The sequence below is a fragment of the Populus trichocarpa genome, chromosome 15 (genome assembly GCF_000002775.5).
Source record: "Populus trichocarpa isolate Nisqually-1 chromosome 15, P.trichocarpa_v4.1, whole genome shotgun sequence".
Lineage (NCBI taxonomy): Eukaryota > Viridiplantae > Streptophyta > Magnoliopsida > Malpighiales > Salicaceae > Populus > Populus trichocarpa.
The window spans coordinates 4,560,209-4,568,735 of NC_037299.2; positions in this window are offsets into that span (position 1 = coordinate 4,560,209).

Here is an 8,527-nt window from a genome sequence, read left to right on the forward strand (position 1 = left end):
GACCATCAAAAGATATAACCAATATCAAAGATTAAAACTGACACAAAGAACCATGAAAAAAAAAAGTCATTTTAATCTTCCAACGGGTCATTTTTGTTTTCGAAATACAAGACAATCAAAGGACTGCATTGAATAGGGTGTGTTAGATCTTTGACCGAAGAAACTTGATTTTCAAAAAAAATACTTTCAAAAACTGACATCTCTCTGATTTCATTTCAACAATTAGACTTGAATAGACATGACCGTTGAAATATGAGATTTGATTCCAGAACAAGAAAGATTGTCAAATAAGAACATCGGGCGAATTTGCAAAATCCTTGACAAGAATGACATCAACATCTCTCGACATTCCTTGAAAGTTGACCACCTAGGGGGCAATACAGTGGATCTTGAGAAGGAAAACAAAAGGTATTCAGATCAACTGCGGGCAAAGAAAGAATCGAATGATGAGTTGGCGAAGTCCATCAAAGTCATTCCTGGCGATCACAAAAACCATTTGGTTATAGACAGAAGAATGAGCATGTTCTGATCATATTGGGGGCAATGTTGTTCAAAGACAATCCATGATTTAGTGAACTTCAGCAGCAATTGATGGGCAACGCTGCACTTGAAAGATATTTTCATATCTTCATCTTGGTTTATCATCCCCAACATGGCTATGACTTTTGAACGATGTTATCACATAGTCGCATTTGAATGAATGTTGGAAGGATGCACCCACTAAGGCTGACTGTGGGGCCATTTGTTTTGAAACCTAAAGAAGCACTTCATCGCATGAATATGGGTGATGAACATCATTGATGATGCCAAATCATTTCTTTTTATAAGCTGATTTGACAAGCCAAGAGGAATCCATTGAGAAGAGCATCGGGAATGCAGCAAAGAGCCTTTTACGGCAAGTTATGAGAGGCATGTCTGGACAACTTGGCAGTTTCCAAGAAGGTTGATGATAACATATACTTGAAAAATATTGTTTCAACTGGAGGCAAGTTCATGACTAGTTGACAATCTTAATGGGTGTTGGCATGAGGCACACAATCAATCAGAGGATAATTCTTAGAAGAATCCAAAAGAGAAAATCCTTCATTATGAATCAAGCAACACCACACTTGGGGGGCAGAGTCCAGCTTGATAAACAACGAGAGTAGTAATCGCCGTGGACAGCCTAAGATGGGCATTGTACTTGCATTTGAGTGGAAGGCTAGCACGCAAATGAGCCAATGCATCGAAAGAACAAAGAAAGCTTTGGAATGCAAACAAAGGCACCCTATGACGATGGATTATCAAAGAGGGGGGGACCTATATTTCAAATTAGGTAAGGATGCATGCATGCCATCTAACCTCAAAGCACTGCACATACTTGTGATTGTTACAGGAAGATCCTCAATGAAGTCCAGCAAGATTGTGGACAAAGAAAGAATCATTGAGTTGATGATAACAAAGAATCGGTTTAGATCCTGGAACGAGAAGAGAATGGGATGAACCCTGCTAGTAAGAGAATCTCAAAGAAACGACAAGATCAACCTGTCATCAAGATGAGTCTTCAAGTCAACCCTGCAATCAGGAAGCGCCGTTTGTCAGCCTTATCCTGTCAGGACTTCGCCTGCCAAGTCTTTTTGCCAGGTAAGTCACATTTTTCCATCTGGGTAGGTCACCCATCATAATGAGACCATCATCTTCCATTTGGGTAGGTCACCCATCATAATCAGACCATCATTTTTCATTTGGGTAGGTCACCCATAACAATGAGACCACTTCATTTTTTTCTACCGGGTAGGTCACCCATCACAATGAGACCATCATTTTTTCCACTTGGGTAGGTCACCCATCATAATGAGACCGTTTTTAACATTCTTTCATCTGGGTAGGTCACCCATTACAATGAGACCACTTTTTACATTTTTTTGGTTTTGGTTAAAGGAGGTCGCTAGATGGGATCTCACGTAGCTTTGGTTAAAGGGAATCGCTAGATGGGATTTCAGGTTGACCGAGCTACACACACAGATTTTGGTTCTGGTTAGAGGGGATTGGCGAAAGGAATCTCAGTCTATCCTAACCATACAGGAGTTTCGGTTCTGGTTAGAGGGGATTGGCGAAAGGAATCTCAGTTTATCCTAACCGCACACATGAGTTTTGGTTCTGGTTGAAGGGGATCGGCGAAGGGGTCTCAGTTCAGCCCAACCACACAGATTTTGGTTCTTGTTAGAGGGGATTGGCGAAAGGAATCTCAGTCTATCCTAACCGCACACAGGAGTTTTGGTTCTGGTTGAAGGGGATCGACGAAGCGGTCTCAGTTCAGCCCAACCACACAGATTTTGGTTCTGGTTAGAGGGGATTGGCGAAAGGAATCTCAGTCTATCCTAACCATAAAGGAGTTTCGGTTCTAGTTAGAGGGGATTGGCGAAAGGAATCTCAGTCTATCCTAACCGCACACAGGAGTTTCGGTTCTGGTTGAAGGGGATCGGCGAAGGGGTCTCAGTTCAACCCAACCACACAGGTTTCGGTTCTGGTTAGAGGGGATTGGCGAAAGGAATCTCAGTCTATCCTAACCGCACACAAGAGTTTTGGTTCTGGTTAAAGGGGATCGGCAAAGGGATCTCAGTTTAGCCTAACCACGCAGAATTTAGCTTTGGTTAAAGGGAATCGCTAGATGGGATCTCAGGTAAACCCAATCAAAAGGGCAGGTCACCCTTGAAAATAGACCAAAGTGAGTATATGTGGGCAGGTCGCCCGTGAAAATAGACTAGTGTGAGTGTGTGGGCAGGTCGCCCCTGAAAATAGACCACTTTGAGTATGTGTGTGCATGTCGCCCCTGAAAATAGACCAGTGTGAGTGTGTGGGCAGGTCGCCCCTGAAAATAGACCAAAGTGAGTATGTATGGGCAGGTCGCCCGTGAAAATAGACCAGTGTGAGTGTGTGGGCAGGTCGCCCCTGAAAATAGACCACTTTGAGTATGTGTGGGCAGGTCGCCCCTGAAAATAGACCACCTTTCTTCAAAAGGGGCAGGTCGCCCAAGATAATGAGATCATTTTCTTTTTCCTTTCTTTACAAAGCTTACTATGCAAAACATTGAGGAGTTTTGCTTCGTAAGCATTGTAAAGAGGGGGCATCTGTTGCTACCCAATTTTTGACCCACCTTTTTGATAAAATTTTTGGAAAATCCAAAAATAGCGAAAATAACGAAAATCCAAAAAAATACGTTTTTAATATATTTGCATCATTTTTAGCATTTTCAACGTCGTCTAAAAAAGAATTTAAGTTTTCAAAGGTTTTTTGAACGCGTTCGACTTTTCACGCGTCATTTTTAAAATCATTGATTTTTCCTCATTTAAGTCGACGTTGATATTGCTCGTTTTCAAAAAATACAAAAAAATAAAAAAATCAAAATTTACAAAAGAAAGAAAGTTGAGGGACCAATTTTGAGGCCCGAACAACATTTTACCTATAAATATAGGTCCAAAACTCAAAGAGAGGGGGGGCAATTTTGCAATTAAGGGGGAGGCAACACAAACAACAAAAAACCCTAAAATTTTCCCTAAACCTATCTTCTGTACAGAGAGCCCCTCTACTTCCTCTGATCTTCTTCAAGCCGCCGCCCCCCCGGGTGATTTTTTTTCTCCCCTAGCCCAAACACTCTCCCCCTCACAAGACCTTCCCAGCCGGCCACTCTCCCCCTCACCAGACTCACGGACCAGCCAAGACCTCCCCCCTTTCCCTCAGCCGGTTCTCTCCACAACAGCCAACACTCCCTCTATCTTTTCCTCTCACAGCCGGTTTGTTCTCCTTCTTCATCCATAGAAGTCAGCCATCGCTGCACCCCCATCTCCCACACCGGACAAGCTCCTCTCCTCCAGGCGTTCCTCCAGCGCCCACAGACCCATCAACACCGGCCACAGGAGAAAGAGAAGAGAAGGGAGCCGAAGCTTGAGGTGGTCTCTTCACCTTGCTTAATCCTCTGCCTGCCTCGCCGCCAGCCAAAGAAGAAAGAAGGGTCGGCGATCTACCCGGTCCAGTGGGTAACCGACCGCTCGAGTCGCCGGTGAGCCACTCAACACTCCACAACAGATCTGCTAGCCGAGGAAGAAGGAGAGAGAAGCAGATTTTAACAGATCTAAGGAGGAGAGAATCGACTGTGTTGTTGCGTTTTTTTGTTGTTTTGTAGGTCACGGCGTCGCCGGCGGTGCCGAAGGGAAGAGAAGAAGAAGCCAATTTCGGCCATTTGATTTCGCGGCGGCGCGTGAATCCACGTGCCGCCAGTAGCGGTGGCGCGTGGAAAGACGCGCCGCACTGTTCCCGCGCCCAGAAACCCTGCTGAACACTGTTTCGGCTTGCAGAAGGATTTCAGAGTTTTAGGGGCTATTTTTGTAAAATTTTATATTGATTAATGTAATTTTGGTTTAGTTGTTTTGAATTTGTATTTTTGGGTTGTGGATGTAAAAAAAAAAAGAAAAAAAAAGAAGAGAAGAAAAAAACAAATAATAATAGAAGAAGAGTTGTGTGTGTGTTTTGTATATATATTTTTTTGTTATGTATGTTATTGAATAAAAAGAAAAAAAAATGAATTTAATTTATATGCACAAATATCTAAAGGACAGATAAAAATCATGTTGTATTTTCCATAAAAATGTAGAACATGTATCTACATATATTTTGGGAACTAATAACTGATTTATCAAAGCCTTAGAATTGGGCTAAAATTTTATTTTTTAAATCATATCAAGTCCACGAAGCTTGAAAGTGAATGTGTGGTGTGTATTTTGTTTATGAATGTTTTTTTTAGGATAAAATTGCGAGAATAAAAAAGAACTTAATATTCTGATTTGCTCATGGATAAAGAATTATGAACTTACATGTAAGTGTAAGTTGTATTTTCTAAAATTCGATGAATGAACTGAATTTTAAAACTTCGTTAACACATCAAGTCCACGAAGCAGCTTACCTCAGGTAGGGTGCGTTAGGGGTGCTAATACCTTCGCTAACCATAACCAGTCCCTTACCCGTGAATCTCTGACGAGACCAGTATACCCGGGTTTCCTAGTAGCCCTCAATTAAATACTAGGTGGCGACTCCCAACGATGTAATCAAAGCAAACGAGAAGATGAAAAAGTCGCCAGCCTGATGCCGCGCGGATTTTTTGACGTGCGACAGCCACTATGATAGGTTCTTGAATGGGTTGAATCATAAGATCATGAATATTTTAGAGTTGCAACATTATGTGGAGTTGGAGAACATAGTGCATATGACAACAAAAGTGGAGAGACAACTTAAATGTATGGGTAGGTCATGACCAAGACAACTGTTAGGTTCTTCGTCACCTTGAAAGGCTAATATGCGGGGCTGCCTAATCTCAACCAAATGTAGAGGAGAGATTCTAGACTCTAAAAAAGAAGAAGGACATCTCCACCAATAATAGAGGTAAAGTTAAAACTCTTACATCTCATAATAATGATATAAAATGTTTTTGTTATTTAGGAGTTGATCATGTTGCTTTGTAGTGTCCAAACAATCGAGTTATTGTTATGAAGGCTTATGGTGAGGTTGTGACTGATGGGGATGTTAGTGATGAGTAGGAGATGCCTCTACTTAAAAATGTTAATGATGATTGTGTTAAGTATCTGGTTGGGGGGATTGTGGTGAAAAGAGCATCGAATTTGCAAGTTAGGGTGGGAGATTTAGAGGAGCAATGAGAGAATATCTTTTATATGAGGTGCCATGTTTAGAATAAGGGTTTTGAAGGTGATACTTTATTTTGGGTTGATAGTAGTTTGTTGCCTTTAGAGGGTATTCTTCATGAAAGATTCGAGGATGAATCATATTGAAGAGAGAAGGAATGATATGAACCAAAAAAGGTTGAATAAGGAAATTCAAATTATAGCATAGTTGTGTTTACTATTCAGTGTCACATTATTGAGTATAACTCTAAAATCGACCAATTGATCGAGTTAAAATTTTACCATGAGTTTCTAGACATATTGTTCTATGCTAAATTAAGATTAATCAGAGTTTAGAAAGGTCTTACGATACAAGTTAGCAAATGCAATATGAATTTTGTTAATTGTTGTCTTTTGACTTGTGGACTTCCTATTTGAAGAGGATTTTCTTCTTCATAATACAAGGATATTCAGCAGCTTATTTTTTGGACTTTCCTAATTGTACAAGGATCTTTAATGGGCAACAACATAGTTTCCAAGTGTGGTAAGTATTTCTTAATGTTTCCAAATTCTTTTCCTATAAGAAGTTTTTATTTATCCTAGCTACACGAGAAAATGAGGGCTGAAGTATCTAATGGTAGATTACTTTTGGATTAAAGAATTAATATGAATTATTTTAACATTTTATTTGTTGTTTATTTTATTATTTGGATATTTACATTTAGTTTAGGGCTTGTGTTTTAGTTTGAGTTTATTTTGATTCAAAATCAATGTTTAATTAAGTTTGTGTTAGCTAATTATTAGCTTGGGCTCATTGGCTTGTAACCCAATAAGGGTCCATTAGGGTTATTTAAGAGGACTATATATTGTTTTCTTTGCTGCAAAATTCAGAAACCATGATGTTCTGAATAAAATTGTGTTTTGTGTGATGCAACACTTTTTTCTTTGTTAGGACAAATATCAGCAACTAACTTATTAAGGTATAACTGACCTTGTGGTGTCTTCACATACTTCGGGTTCTTGTTTCACTTTAAACAACAAGTCCAAATTCTTTTTCAATACCTTTAATTCGCAGGTACAAGGTTATCTATAAGTAAAAGTTATATATATATATATATATATGGGATATCTCAATTGCAATTGAATATATGCGACTATCATAAAAAATACGTCATGACCATTATCATAACTCAATTTTTTACCCCTCAAGATTTTTAATATTAAATATACATGTTTTTATTCAGAAATATAAAAAAATCAGAAATATAAAATCCAAAAATATTTGCGGGACACGAGGAGATAGACCTTGAAGTTGCAACAGACCAAAATACTAGAAAAATAGCTATTTTGAGATATTTTGACAAAACGAGATGAAGAAAGAAAGAAAATTGAAAGAATTAATTAAGTTTAAGGACTTAATGAAACTTCTAATGGGTTTTAAAGATTCAATTAAGGACTCAATTGAAATTAATTTTGATCACTTTATAAAGATTGGAAGATTAGGAACACAATTGAAACTTTGGAAAGCTAAACCGGTGCAATTAGTGATTTAATTTCAATAAATTTAAAGTGTAAAGTCTAAATGAGGGGCAAATTAAAAAAAAAATCAACACCAAGGACTTTTATATAAAAGGCGTGTAACATTGGGGGCTATACCGAACTTAATTTAAGAAAATAAAAGTTAATACTTAATTAGGGATTAAATTGAACAAATTGAAAATCAAAAGCTACTTTGTCAAAGGCACCAAACTTAATAGATCTCAATTGATTTTTGGCAGAGGCTTAATTGCATAAAATTAATGAGTTTTGTCTCAATTAAGGACGTTTGAGCTTAAATTGAAACAGATACCAAATTAAAATTTATCAAAATTCTAATTAGAAAACCCTAAATTTTAAGGTTTAAGTAGACGACATGTCACTTATTTTTAATGAAGAGATTGAGGGACACATCATCTATCTTTGTTTTATTGTCTTTCTCAGCCGAGAAAGCTGATCAAGATGTCACATTCAGGCAAATGAATGTGGCATCTTCGACCAACTCAGGGACTCCAAACACCACCATTCAATAGAGGAGGTTACCTTCTACAAAGTTGTGTCATCTTTATTCGGTGTTTGTGCCCCACCTGCCATGTGGAAGCCTTCAACTTCTTTTCCTAAGGTAGTGATGTAACCATATTATTTGATAGTTATACCCATATTTACCTAGTATTTTGCCTATGTTTTATATATATATATATATATATATATATATATATATATATATATAATGCTTTGATATTCTTTATTTTATATTTTGAAGGCACTTTTGGATGTAAGATTAAAAAAAGAAGTAAATTGGAGATGATTGGCAATCGATGTTTTGTGCAGAGCTTGAGCTCTAGAAGTTGAAATGAAGTGCTTCCAGTGGCATTAGAAAGCTAACATCCATACCTTTATATAAATATATGGAAAGAAAAAAAAAGCGTGGAAATTATAGCCTTCAAAGTCAAATCTTGCATTCTGTCAGTGTTGACCTTCAGCCATTCCGACTTGAATATCTTGAGCTACGAAAGTCCATTTGATGCAAACTCAATTGTTTTGAATTCCTGACTCAAAGACCTATCTGCCTACTGAATGTTAGTAGAAAATGAGCTCATTTAAGAGAGATATGATTTTTCTAAGATGACATATGAATTCTGCCAGCAGACAGGTTTTGTGAAGAAATAAGTTCAAATTACGTCCCAAAGCATCCAAACCGACATCCAAGTCTTTATTTCAGCAATTTAGCTCCTCTAAGTCAAAAGTCAAAGCTTGAAGATTTTATGCAAAGTTATTTCTCTTTTTTTAGGAAAATAATTATTAAACTACTTAAATGTAAATTGTCTACTTAGAAAAGG